Source organism: Cloeon dipterum, chromosome 1, assembly GCF_949628265.1.
Source record: "Cloeon dipterum chromosome 1, ieCloDipt1.1, whole genome shotgun sequence".
Lineage (NCBI taxonomy): Eukaryota > Metazoa > Arthropoda > Insecta > Ephemeroptera > Baetidae > Cloeon > Cloeon dipterum.
Genome location: NC_088786.1, coordinates 11,227,775 through 11,242,368, shown reverse-complemented (window position 1 = coordinate 11,242,368; position 14,594 = coordinate 11,227,775). Strand labels below are relative to the sequence as shown.

General features: G+C 43.7%; 1 protein-coding gene across 1 annotated transcript in view; it reads right to left on the bottom strand.

The window, feature by feature from the left end:
- The window catches only part of LOC135934308 (protein qui-1), a 29,653-nt gene extending 18,159 nt beyond the window's left edge, over positions 1 to 11,494 (bottom strand). The window contains exon 1 of the mRNA XM_065475949.1: positions 11,336 to 11,494. The gene's annotated coding sequence lies outside the window, so the exon portion shown is untranslated. The remainder of the gene's footprint in view (positions 1 to 11,335) is intronic.
- Between the last annotated feature and the right edge of the window lie 3,100 nt (positions 11,495 to 14,594).

Genomic DNA, 14,594 nt, shown 5'->3' with positions numbered 1-14,594 from the left:
TGTCAGAATCACAAACGTTTGGATCAGAGGGAGTTTTCAGAAATTAACTACCATAAAAAAAGTTGAACAACTATAATATGTGACATCCAAATTAATAAAAAGAAGTGCATAAGAGGACTCTAAGCTAATTTACTTTATTTTAATTTGCTTTCTAAGGATAGTCGGTTTTACTCATTGCAAAATCGTTCAATTGCTGTTGGAAACATTTTAAAGAAGGTAAAATAATTTCTAAGTGTAAAAATCCTTACTTTACCATCTAACATTAGGTTAGTGCTACTTTATAAAGCCTGGATACGGGTAAAATTAGCCCGGCAGAAACTGAAAGCGCTTTTGCTCTTGAAACTTTCATGGTTATTTTTCACGCCCTTGAGCATCCTCTCGACTCTTTATCCTCCTCATGAGGTACTTGGATCGCCAGGCGCGCGAGGCTTCAATATTTGCATTGTTAATGTAATATTTCGACCCTCTTTCTCTTTCTCTCTCTCTCTCTCTCTCTCTCTCTCTCTCTCTCTCTCTCTCTCTCTCTCTCTCTCTCTCTCTCTTTCGCCTCTCGGCCAGCGGTTGACCTACAAATATATTTTACACTCTGGGAGCGCTGCGCTGAGCTCATTGCGCATGATTTGGGCCCGCGCGCTCGCGGCAGCAGCAGCAGCAGCATTAAAACGCGGTCGCAATTTATGTAGGCGCGGTGGTAAGATAGAGGGGCTTTCAGCACACACCACGCAACCGGCTAGCAGATAAGCCAGCCAACAGGCAACAGCGGAGCACCTATGGGTGGGTGCACGGCTGGCGGTGGCAGGCCAGGCATATGAAATGCAGCTCAGCGTTATCTGCTGGCAGCGCGCTTGGAAAACATGCACTAACGGATTTTTGTATTATTCGTCGGAAAGCAGCCACCGCCTATTGTTTGCTTTATTCCACCTGAAAGCACATCACGAGATGGCAATTTATTGATTTCTCCGCGGCGGGCGTTGGGGCGGGCGGGCGTTGGGGCTGCGGGAGTGCCACCGACCGGCGAACTCTCTGCTTGCTGTGTGTTGTGTGTCGGTGCAGCAACGCACTCACTCAGCAAGACTACTTTCAGCTGTTGTTCAATTTGGCTCGCTTTCTCTGCTGGTGGTGCGAGAGAGCGGGCGAGTGAGTTAGTTTCGGCACACGCACAATGCCGCTTCCGTTTGTTTGTTTTATCGGTTTTCCTTCCTCCTTTACGAGCAGCAGACGCCGAGCTAAGCAAGGCTGGCGTGTTGGTTGGTGTCGGCGGCAATCGAGACCGCCTCGAATTGCAAATATATATCCAGCCACACCTTGCGCACGGATGAAATTTCAAATATTTACAACCTCGCTCTCTCACGTGTGCCCTTTTAGTCCGGCATCCGTTTCGGCCCTTTCTTACTTCCTTCTCGCGCGCAGCAAGAAGTCCTGTGCGTTGGCCCTTTCGGCGAATGGGCCGCGCGCACGAAACTAATGCTTTTACCGAGCAAGTTTCTGCCGGATTAGGGCTCATGAGAAAAGTTGTTCTGCGAGCCAAAGTGATAAGTTTGCAGCCTTTGACGGCTTTTCCCGAATTCAGCGCTGCCTGTTTTTGACGGATTTAGCGTCAAATAGGGGTTTTTGCGCAACAGGTTGGCCGCGATATTTACGATTGGAAAGCGGCAACATGCTTTTAATCATCTCGGTAATGAAGCGGCAAGGGTTTATAAATTCAGCGTCCAAAGAGTAAAATGATTTGAAACTCTTTTATTGACTGCCAGTTCAGGCTATAAAAGTTTCTTTGCCGACTGGCAACGACACTTGGATCAGCGATGAAAACACTCTTTTACGACCAAACTCCTGAATTATTTTTATTTGCAGTACACAAAACGAGCTACTCCATCTAAGGGAGTAATTGGCCTGTTGTTACGAGCGATGCCGTCCGTCTTTCAATAGAGAGAGAGTTGCAGTTTAAATAGTAATACCTGCTCTCAATATTACGGAAGGAATTTCATATTAATTTTCGTGTCTTTCTGCAGAGAATAGAGATGTAAAGTTTTACGACATCACTTTTCTCGTAAAAACTAAGAAAGTCTCACTCGCGCAGTATCAGTTAAATGCATTTTAGAGGCTTGCAAACTTTTTTATGGCATTCCTCCCTCGCGGGAAATTTTGGTGCTTGAAATTCATAAGGCATTTATCGATTAAAACGAGGCCAGGGAGCAGTTATCAGTCCGAGCACGAATTATACTCATCCTTGAATTATCGAAAATCGAAGAAAGACGGGAGGAGGGATGAAATGAATTGGCGATTGACTGTTCCGATTCCATCCGCAGATAATTAAATTTCCCATCTTCATTCAATCTCCAGAATATTAAGCAGTGTGAGTAGCTGAATAATATTACGTGCCTTGTATACGATGATTGAACTCACGCAGACCAAGTTAAAGACTCAAAATGTTTTTGCGCGTGGAATTTTTTATAGCGATCTCTTTCTGCAAAAGGAATGGAATCGGAGTGGAGAGCATATGCATTACATCCGAGGAGAATTTCATTTTGCCCTGTTTATTCTCTCACGACCATGATGACGTTTCTCTTCAACAACACGCTCCTAACAGAGGATGCCCCAAAAAACATAATATTCTCTGTACCTTACATGACAGTGCGCTGGGCTTGTTTGTTCCACATTCCTTTCGTCTACGCAGATAAATTTCATCCACGCTAAAAATACTTTTACTCTCCGCCATGAAATTCCATTCTGACAAAAATTACAGTTCTGAAGTTCATATTAACGACTCGTATTTCCATTCAGCTTTCGATTCAAAGGCAAGAAATATTGTTGGTGTCAACTTTAGAAAATTCTTTTGCCCTCTCTCTTTCTCTGAAATCATTTCATCAAAAAGGGGCTAATTGAAAAGTCAAATTCAGACTATGCGTTTCTCTCGTCCCAAGGGTGACATTCTCATTCCAAGAGCGAGAAAAAGTTGCGACGAACTTTGTATATAAGATTAAAAGTTGCAAATTGAAACATTTGACGTCGAGATGCTGGCGGTGCATGCGGCAGGCGATAAATAAAATTGCCTTCCACGCTCGTGAGAGTCAATTTGGAAAGTAATGCCGGCTCGTTGCCGGCGGGCCAACTTTTCGCCCCCATTCCATACATACACGGGGGCGAATTCGCTCATTTACGTCAAGGCAGCGAGAGTTAAGCGGCTCCTTTATGGCGGTCGTCGTCGCTTACCGCCTGCCGTCGAGTGATGTAAGAAGCTAATTTCAGCTCACTGAACTCGGCTGCTCCTTTGTCGCTTAACCTGTTAATAATATCAAGACATCAGCGTCGAATTACGCCCCACCTGCGCCCGCGTGTGCACACCGACTCCCATTCGATGCAAATCAACTCCCGCGCGGCCTGCCGATCACCTTTCAACCAAATCACTTTGCAAACGTGTTTAGCTTAGGGGATCGACCCTTTATCGGCGTGTCACATGCCAACAAAGGCTGTGTCAGTCCTGCGCTGAGACTTGCGGAATTAATGGAGCGGCGACCAGAGCAGGAATTCGACGCCAAATAATAGACTGATCTACTTATCGTCTCCTCTTCCCATCATTGCAAAATTCGTTCCCATCGTGAGAGAGGTTTTACTCTCATTTCACACATTATACGCAGGATCTCATGTAAGACTATTTCCATTTAGTGACAATTGTATTTACTATTTTTTTGCATATAATGCTCTACATATTTGTTGAATACGGTAAAAAAATGTACATGGGTCAACGGAGCGAAATCAACGGGTTTTTGACGGTGTAACGGTATTTGAGTAAAAATCTTCGATAGTCTAAGACGGATGATAGTGGAAATGGTCGCTTTTAAATTTGAAACACATAAAAACTTTGCAGCTATAACTTCCTCAAAAATTTACAATGAGTTCTAGGTCACTTCGGACTCAATGATTATGTAGCGGTACAACAACGCGGTCCTGCTTTTTGTTGGAAGCCAACAATTGTCGGCGGTTTGAATTATTGTAATTTTGCATTATTGTTTAACAGCAGAAAGATGATTTTAAAATAAGAATTCAGTTTTCGTCCGTCAGCCACACGGTGCTGACGTGATTCGTTTAATAGTGCAGAACCCGATTCAAAGGGGTGAGTCCAACCGTCAGTTAAACTAAAGAATTTGTAACTTATTATTGTAAACCATTTCAGTTCTTGTATTTGATTAAGCATCCGATCGGATTTGCAACTGTAACATAATACACCAACCAAATTCTTCATCTGAATTCATCGGTCTTCATCATTTCATCCCTCTTCATTCTCCCAAAATTATATTTGCTAAATTTCAGCAGGATTTTTGCTCAGTTTTGACATATTTCATGACTTATACTCATGCAATAATAATAATAATAATAAGAATCCGATTGTTGCCGGCAACAAGAACGGACGCACTTCAAATTCGCTCCTCAGAATTTTCCCCTTTTGGCCCCGGCGTTGAACTTTGACTGGAAGAAACTGGCATCTCCTTGCTCAGCTTTTCACGCCGCATCGATCGACGTCAAAATTTCTTCTGGGGAACAAGATTTCGGCCCAAAATTCTGGTTTTGAAGTTCTGCCCGGCGAGTGAGTACGATTCCATCCAAGCAACAATGGCAAAGACCAACAAGCGCCCGAGTAGCTCGCCAATGGCACCCTGCGAATTTTCGCTCGCGACACCGCAGAATCGCGCCGAGGGGCTCTGCCTTGGCGGAGAGGAGTCCTCTTTAGCCGGAGGATGCGGCTCTTCGTCCAAGAAACCGGCCACCGCAACGACCATCGAGGGATCTCAGCTTGGGACGACCCAGAGTCGACCCCGCCGTGCCCTCAACCCTACCATCGAACGAGCGACAGCCGGCACTCCTGAAGAAAGAAATTCATTTTCGGACGAGGGGTGGCTCTAAGCCTGCGAAAAAGACTGGCCGGGGGAGTGGAATCGAGTTCCAGCGCCAAATCTCCCTGACGAGTTGCTGGGGGCCAGCGTGGAAGAGCGACAAGCCTTGGCTAACGCCCGGCTGCTCACCATGCTTCTAACTCAGCCAAGTCAACTTTGAGAAAACCAATCCGAGCTGAAGACGAAGTTTCTGGCCATCATCCTGATCAGTCGAACAGGCCTCACGGCTCCTGGTGGGTGATGGCTGCGTGGGACCAAGACTGAAGTGAGGACCGGCGCCCTGAACTCGCCTTCGGAGACAACCCCGGCTAATCCGATTTGTCCAGGCGCCATTTCCCGACTTGGCCTCTTTTGTAGGCCCGTCGGGTTATGTGTATCTCTGTTCATCCAGAATAAATACAGAATAATAATAACACAAAATTTAATAGCAATTTATATTTATTTGAGTTAGCGTCGATCTAATTTAATACTTATCGATTAGTAACAAGGAATTAACTCTGCGATAAACTTGTACCAAATTGATTTGAAGAGCACGGTATATAAAAACAAACACGCTCACTTGATTTTTATATTAATACATAAACAACTACTAAAAAATGCTGTCCAAAGCCATTCATTACGACGAAAAGAATGCGTTCACTCTTCTCGACAGAGCTGTTGGAGGCAATTTGCGAGCGCAAAAGTGAGATGTGATACGTAGGCGGCAAAAAATTACAGGTTGAAAGTTCAGGAGAGCAGCTCTCAACAAGCATTTTTGTTCCTTCTCACGCTCGGCTGGTGCACACTTTAAAAGCGTATTATGGCTTCTCAGGCGCGCGTTTGCGAAATTAAATTTGAAAGCTAGGGCGCATTTTATTGCGTCGCACTTTGTTCAATTTGAGAATAACTCGTCGTGCGCGCCGGAAATGGGTTTGCGAAAGCGAGAGAGCGGAGCTGGAGTTTTAAGAGTGCGGCTCACCACCTGGCCTCTAGCAGCTAATTATCGCAGCCGTCGACGTACGAGGGCCGCTTCTCGTTGTTGAAGGTGAAAGGTCAATCTGACTTTTCGTGCTCACAAAGAGCGGAATAAAAGGAGCTGCACCCGATCCGTTGAGGCAAGCCAAAGAGCAAATAATTGAGCACCCGCGATTGCTTTTTATCAACATCCTGCTCTCTTTGTCGGCGTTGAACTATATGAGCAAAGTTCGCCATTTCTAGATAGCTTCCAGAGCTCATAGAGTTGGAAATTCAGAGCGCCCGCCATTTTTTACCGTGCCTCCCACTAACTTTACAGAACCAAATAATGCATTTTAAAAACTTTTGAACCATCTAAATCTTTTAAAATGGTCTAAACTGATTAATTAAAACCGTCTAAATTGCTTCCTTCCGTCAAAAACGCTCGACATTCTAGATAGTATGAATGAAATTGTAAATTAAACATTCCACCCATTCAAATTGCTTTTAAGCCCTGTTGAATTGATTTGATAAATATACTGTTGTTTATTCTCTCTGTGGTAATGCATATATCGTGTTGACATTTTATCAAGTTCAATACACCATTGGGGTGATTTAATTTCAATGAAAACTTAACACAAATATCTGTTTGTTTCATCCCATTTTTCGATTTTGTAGTATTTGGCCGCAAAGTTAAGTATTGAGCTTGGCGATACCTACAGTTATTAAATTATATGGATTATAAAAAGACTGTTTTGAGAAAAAATTTTAGAGAGGGAGAGATTTTGATGGAAACAGGATGAAAATATCCCTCAAATACCCGGAAAGTTCATCCAAAACATCAGACCGCAAAGTTCGCAATAAAATAAGCATGTTGCGTAATCAAATAGTATGAAATTCTTTGGGAAAGCTGCTATTCAAGCTTTGACGAATAAATGTTCCGTTCTGTTATCAATTTAATGTGAGCAAAGGCCCAATGTCTTCAAAGGATTCAAAGTTTAAGCCTCTAATTAATGCTGATGAAAAACCCCTTTCAAAATACGGCAAGTTGGCAAATTTTATTGCCACACGCGTATGTTTGTTTGCGCTTTTGGAGCTGCGCGCTAATTTGATTACAGCGGTTGACTGGTGTGAAGCAAGCAGAAAGAAGGGCAGAGACTTGTTCTCCAGGGTGCGTGCGACGAGATAAACGACCGTTCATCTCTCTCGAGGTTAACAAATAGGTCGCGCGATGAGATATCTACGCCCCTTCCTACTCCTCTGGGTCTGTGCGCATTAACTAAAACGGACGAGCCACCTCCTGCGGTGATCGCAAAAGTGTTGCTGCCTCTTCCGCGCTCGTCCCCCATCCCCCGACCTGGCCTTTAGCTTTGCACATCCTAATAACATGTTTTATGTCCAACTTGCTAATGCATTCGCCCTTTCTGCGACCGACTGTAACTCCAGGGTCTCACATTGTGACTTGGTGAAATTAAGCCCCGTAGTAAAATTCTGGTGTATGATCAAGGCTCAGATTTAATGCGTTTCATTATAGGCCATATTGTTGTTTAACCTCATCCAAGTCAAGAGCAAAGTTAAAAATTAAAAAAAATCAGATCAGGTTGCAAAGATAGAGGAAAATCAGATTTAATCTATACCGAGTCAGCTACAAATTTTGAAAATTAACAATAAAATGATTAAAAAATCTTCTGTCTATCTTGTGGCAAAATCAATTTATAAAACTCACTTTTAAAAATCAAGCCTCAAAGCAAATAAAACACAATTTGTCGCAAAATGTGGAATAAAGTTGAGACAAGAAAGTTTTCGTAAGAGATATTTCATAAAATATCATACTTTTGAATTGGCAAAAAGAAGTTTGTAACTAGGGGTCGCTTCCTTTTACAATCCGTCGTTTTCTCGTCCTACTGGACGGCAACCGGATGAAGGCTTCTCGCCTCATATTTAATGAAAAATTCTCAGCATTTAACAAGCCAAGTATATAATCAGTCGGCCGCCGGATAAGAGTGGCGGCGGGTAATTGGAATTTGGGCTACGACTCAGACGCTCCTGCTCTGACGTCACAGGCGACGTACTGTGACCTTTGCGGGAACATCTTGACAAAAAATCCATCTGCATTCGTCTTATTTAAAATACGGGTGGGAAAGCAGCTCGTGTGTTGTCACAATGATGTGGCGCCGATGTTGTTGCTTCGCACCTGCCAGTCCAATGAACCTGCCAGCGACAACCGCGAACGGTGCTCGGAGCGGAATTGCTTGCATTCCTCCTCCGATACAAATCAAGCACTTCTGTTGCCGTAGATAAAGTCGGGTTGTGGCGTGTGTGTGCAAACTTCACGTCAGGTGCAAATTGCGTTATCAACGGAGGAATCCATCCAGTCATGCTTTGCCTTTTTGCTCTCGCGTTCATACGAGCGTGACTTTCCGCAGCATGCGGATCAGGTTATTTCCGCAAACATGGGCTTTAACACCAGTTGCTTTCAAAAGGCCCTTGAACGATTCTATTAAGTCAAATATTGCCAGCGTGACTTGAGACGAAGTAGCAATTCAATAGCTTTTTCATTCGTTTTTATTTTTGTTTATTTCACCTTAATACTATTTTCAAGAAGTTTTGAACTAAAATATTTAAAAATTAGAGTGATGAAAATAAAATTTAGTTATTTACGGTTCAGTTAACAAACTTGATCGTGATTTTAACTTCACTCAAAATGGAAAACTGTAAAAGGAAATGGAACAAGGTAGAGAGAAATTTAACTTCAGATGCGAAGAGAATGATGAAAATTGGTTGCAAATACAGGACCAAAGATATTTACGAAAATATATCGGATCTGCTGTTTATTTGAAAAAGATTGAGTTTCCTCCGTTTATTCCCTAAATTGCAGTACAAAATATTCATTTAATATCTCTAAAAAAACAATAGACCCTACTTATTACAATTTTTCCCGCGTTAAAATTTGATGCAAAATTTATTGTTGCATATTGAAACTCTTAAAAAGGGGTATTTTACTGACAGAAATATTACAAATAGTTAAGGTGCACACTTCTAGTTAAAGCAATAAGCATCGTTTTAAACTAACCAAAATTGAGGTGCACCGAAGAAAAGCGATAAACAAGCATTAAGAGGACGAAGAGGCCGCACGGGAGGCCAGCAATTACGGACGTAATTGATTGCGATTCCATCGGTGCGCAAAAAAGACTTGTGTAGCACTGATTAAGACGCCTGGGGACGCGCGTCTCTGCGGGGCGTCGGCGGGAATTAGGCGCGTCTGACCAAAAAGGCGCATCCAACCCTCCAGGGAGGCGAGAGGAAAAAATGATAAATAATTACAGACGGAGAGAAAGAGAAGAAGAAAAAAGTCGGCAGAGTGATGGGGGTTGTTAGAGAGAAGAAGAAGTGCAACCGACACTATACTTCCCCGCATTTCTTGTATCGATTGAGCCGGCTTGCAGCTGGCTGTCAGAGCTTTACACTCGACTCCGTGTGTCCTGCCCGCCTGCCTGGATATATGGATGGAGCCGGAGCTGCGCCGTCGACGCCGGCCTGGACCAGAAACGCACCTTGCGCCTGCACACGAGTCCCCGCCAGCTGCCGGGTCTGTGAGTGCGCCAGCCCCGCAAGACGCGCTTAATCACATTAAAAGTCTAAGTGTTTGCATTAATTTCAGCCTGCTGGCACGTGCTTTTTCCCTCCTCATTTTTTCTCGCTTTATTTCCTCCCGTATCGTCCTCTCGGGAGCTTTCCCGCTCGCTCTTTCTTTCTTTCTCCTCTCATCTGCGTCACGCTAATTGAATTCGCGCACTTAGCCGATCGTCTCGAGCCGCTAGTTGTTGTAATAAACGTAATGAAACAGCCTGTTGGTGTCTCCTCCACATAATAAGTTGACGCGGGCAGGCACGCGAGAGCGGCAAATCCGCTTCAGCAATCGCGGTGGCGGCAAATTCTCCCAGAGGACGTGGTGCGAATCACACTCGCGTAAAATTCCAATGTGTTATTGTTGCAGAATTTGGCCCAAGTCGCGCGGAAAGGATGATAAATTGAAATCGAGGGGGGATACCGTTTGAATGGATGAACCGACGGGAAATGTGGTTCGTATGGCTGCATGTACCATTCAAAATGCGATTTTCGAAAGCTGATTCAATCAAAACAAGTCAATAACAGCATGGTCAAAGGGATGCTAAACTGTCACTTCTGGAGGGAATTAAATTGAAAAAACATTCATCGGAACACATTTTGCTGACAAATGGAATTTAAACTAACATAACAATGAACTTTGATCAAAATCGTCAGGTAAAACCCTGACATCAAGTAAAATAAAAAATGTAAAAAGTACAAATAATTACAGCGTATTTTTTTAATTGGCATGCTTAATTAGTTTGTTCCGGTGAGCTGAAAATTTGAAATAATTGTATCCAAAATCTTAAGTCAGCTAATTACTCAAGAAAAATTTTGGGCGAATTTCAGTTGGGAAAATAGTAGATTTAAGAAAAGAATGAAAATAAGTCACGAAAGTTAAAATGGAGGAGAAAATGTTCAAATTAAATCATGCAGTTGAGTCCTCGGTCCTGCGAAAAATAGATCAAATTTTAGGTATTTAGAAATTAGCTAATTGAGACCGATGATGCATACCAACTTGCAACAGCCGAAACGGAACCGATGTTGTTTTACAGGGCAAAGTAACCAATTGCCATTGAAGGATATGTAGATGCAAATGAGCCTTCTCCGCAGTCGATAGTGCACCACCTGATTGTGACAACACCCAATTACTACAAACTAACGCTCTTTACAGTCAGCTGCTTTTTCCATAGCACACCACGTGACCCTTCTCACCCATCCTACCTTATTGATAACACGTGTCTCGTGCTGATTACTTTGCCTTCATCCGCAGTCCAATCTGCGAAATGCAACTTTTTCATAAAGCTGAGCAAGCCGTGCAGCCATATCTCATCGTTAATAAAGCCAGGCAAGCCACTGCGCTTGCTTTAATGCTGTCGCATCGGAATTCCTGCACGCGGCACGCATAAATCATAAATCAAAATACCGAGAGGAAATTCGGGCCGCCGTCGCAGCAGGAAACTAATATTCGCCAGGCGGAGGATAAATTGCGCTGTTCCTAGAGTATTTATATAGAGCGAACGGCGGCGCAGCGGCTGCAGGGGCGGCAGGATCGGGTGATAAAACACCAGGCAGATGACTCATATTCTTATCAGAAGGAAGCGTGTCTCCGGCGGTCCGTCTGCCGATCCGCCCACGAAACAAACACCGCGTCGAGAGTCAATATTTAGTGTGGCGCAGACAAATATTGGCGGCACCGAGAATAAATCAGGCGACGGCCGCACGAGCAAGTACAATTAACGCTCGTTTAATTACACTGCCTGCTGGCCAGCTGCTCGCATATAAACATAAACACAAACACACAACAAGCAGTACGATTAATTACCGGCACGCCGGCTAATGACCAATTACAATTAGGTTAATGGCGATCTGCGAGCGTGAGAGAGAGCGAGTTGTGCACTGACCTGCAGATGTGGGAAGAAGCCAAGGCGTGCTGATCAACCGCCCGACGTACGGAAGGGATCACATTAGCTGACGCGGTGCGGCTCGTGAGCAGCGTGTGTGTATGTGTGTGTGTTGCGGTGCGCGGGTGGCGAAGAATAGCAGCGAGCTGATAACTTGCAGCAGCTAGCGGTGGTGGTGGTGGTGGTGGAGGCAGCTGAGCCGGGACGTTCGTATCGATTTTGCGCCACCCGATACGAATCGATGCCCAGCCGCCTCTGCAAGCCGTAAAACACCTCTTAACAAAGCACCATTTCGGAGTGACTTAATTATTCAAATTTAGGCTGGCCGGCAGCGGAATTAGGCAACCGGCTTGACACGCACGCTGAGAAATTGCATAACCATGACGCCGGGCAGCAAGAAAAAATGATTTAACAATGACTGACAGTCTTCTTTTTTAAAGGCTCCTTGATTTAGCACTAATGTTGCCATTTTGCTGAAACAATTAAATTAATCATAGAATTTAATTAATTTCAAAATTTTCCTGATAAGTCCCGCGCTTGCTGGAAATGATTAGCAAATTTCCAGTTTTAATTCAGATATTAGAATTTTTCCCAACCAAATTTCAATTTAATTTTGAACTCCGCAAATGTGGTAAACATTTTGCAGTAACTACTCTTAAACGAAAAGAGACAATTTAAGTTAAAAATCTTGAATATCGTGCAATTTAGGGGGCATCGACAAATTTTATTAATAAGCAGGTTTTATGAAATCAATTGATTTTGTCTATTGTAAAAATTGCACGAAGACAACAGGCAGACAGCTAAAATGGTCTTGCTGCTTAATTTTAGACAGCCGATTTTGCAGGTATCGGCATCGATTCTGTGCAAAAAGCACCGACCACCAGTTGGGCAGGCAACGTTGAGAGCGTGCTATTGCGCGATAGCTCTCTCTCTCTCTCTCTCTCTCTCTCTCTCTCTCTCTCTCTCTCTCTCTCTCTCTCTCTCCGCTCTCTTCTTGGGCGCAAATTTAATATACTATGGGCGGGAGGCGCGCAGAGTGCGCTCGCTGCTGGTAAACACGGCGAGGCCGACTTGGTGCTGCCGCCGTCGCGTTTACCAATACTGCGTGCTGCTGCCCTATTGTGGCACAAAAACGAGCCAGAATCAAAATCCACGCAGACGCTGTGCCTGCCTGCGAGCCGCCTCCGCGGCCGCAATCAAGCATTTTTAACTGACGCTGATAACGCGTGCGAGCTCCCCCTGTGAACCCCCGTCTTTATTCGCGCCGTCGTGCACAGGCGACAATGCTGCCGCGGCGGTTTTTGGCACGAACGGTCGCCAGAAATCCGTGCTCCCAAACTCGAGTAACGACGACTCAACAAGTTATTTTTTGGTGGCTGCAGCGCCAGGAATAATCGTAAAAAGTGAGGAAAACGATGCGTGTTGTGCTCTCTCTCTTTGTGGTGGCAGTTCATCAGCTAATAAAATAAACAGACGCTCTTTTTATTTATCTTCTTCGCGGTCTGCTGTCCGCCCGTCTCCTTTCGCACGAAGCGAGAGCTAAATGTTCCAGACGCTGCATGCTGACTGGACAACACAAAGAGATTTTTGTTTCGACCTACTTAATTTATGAGCTCCAATAACATTGTGTCTTTAGTTCACGAGCTTGTTCTCTGTTCAAATTGAAACAGCTCGCTTGGAGCACGCAGAATAGAATGGAAAGAAAACAGATGCTCAGTACTCTATCTTCTCCCCCTTATATCGTAGAAACCTTTTTCTGCATATTAATTTCTCTCTGGCATCTTCTCTTTTATCCGAGAAAGTAATAAAAGTAAGATTTTTAATAAAAATGCGATTCTTGCGAGTAATCAAATGCGAGCCTTTGAGCATGGATAAAAGCAATTTTTGTATGCATTCCACTCCACTTTGTCATCGTGCAATTGCAATGGTGCTTCTATCCCTGTAAGAGAAAAACATCCTCGAGGAGAATTAAAGTTGTAGGCAAGCTGCTTCTCATAGTGGCTCCACGGGTTGCATACATTATAAATTTCAGGAGCTTTTCTGACATTCAAATCACGATCCAGCCAATGGTTTGAAAAATTAAACTCTACTATCAACTCCATATGTTTCCATGCTTCCTGATTTGAGAAGATTGCGAATGCTTTCTGACTCGCTACTTGCTGCTTTCCAGTATGCATGAATTGATTTCATGGGACGAATTTTAGTGTTTAATAAAAGACCCCGGTGCGGGGTAATTTAATTGTAATTCGTCCGCGATGATATTAGAACACATAGTTTTCGCGAGTTGTCGGCATAGTCCTCTTTTAATTTGAATTAGGTTGAAATACTCAAACTTGAATAAATGAAAAAAAATTAATTCCAACATAAATAATGCCAGTTTTTCCAGAATAAATAAATTAATTAACTAAAATAATATTTTCTATCGATAAATGTGCACAAACAACACCAGAAAAATAAGACTAAATGCGGGGAAACTTCATGAATTTAACATAAAATTAATTTGGAAATACTTTTAGAACGCTTAAGAACCAATTTCATTGCCTTTTCATCGGTCAATCAAACAAGTTTGAAAAGCATGAATTTATGGTCGGAGTATAAAAATTTATATCAAAACTTTTGGGAAATATCAATTTCCAATCGCGCCAAGCAGTGCAGGCGGCTCAAGTTTGAAAGCAGCAGCGCGCGCTGAGGTAATAAACAAATTTGCAGTATTCCCAGCTGGAAAAGTTTCGACTCGAAGTTTCTCTCTTGTTTTATTGCAGGCGAGAAGGACAGGAAAGTCCGCCGCTGTGAGAGAGAGAGAGAAAGAGAACGCGCGCGCGCGGCGGAAAAGGGAAAGAGCTAACGGGCGCATGCAATCAAAGAAAATACGTGACCCAACTAAACTACCGCACAATGAGCTCGAGGATCAAATTAGAATGCAAAGCTCAAAGACTAAATTACACCCAATTAAACTGTTCAAAGGTAATAAATTCGGTTAAAATATAGCGTCTTGGGAGAAGCGGGCAAGCAGGCAGCGAGCAGGGTCGTGCTGCGGCGGGTGTGTCGTGCACCCGCCGCCACCGAGCGGGCCCGTTAAAATATTCATTCGGCACATAATAAAAACGTCCCTGCGTATAAACACGCAATCAATATTGCAATAAACCCCGCTCTTTACTAAGGAGCACCGCCAAGTGAAAAAAAGAGGGCAAAAACGGGACGTGCAGCGAATAGAAAGAATTTTATTGTGCTCGGCAAAGAAAGTTTGTGCAATCGCCGT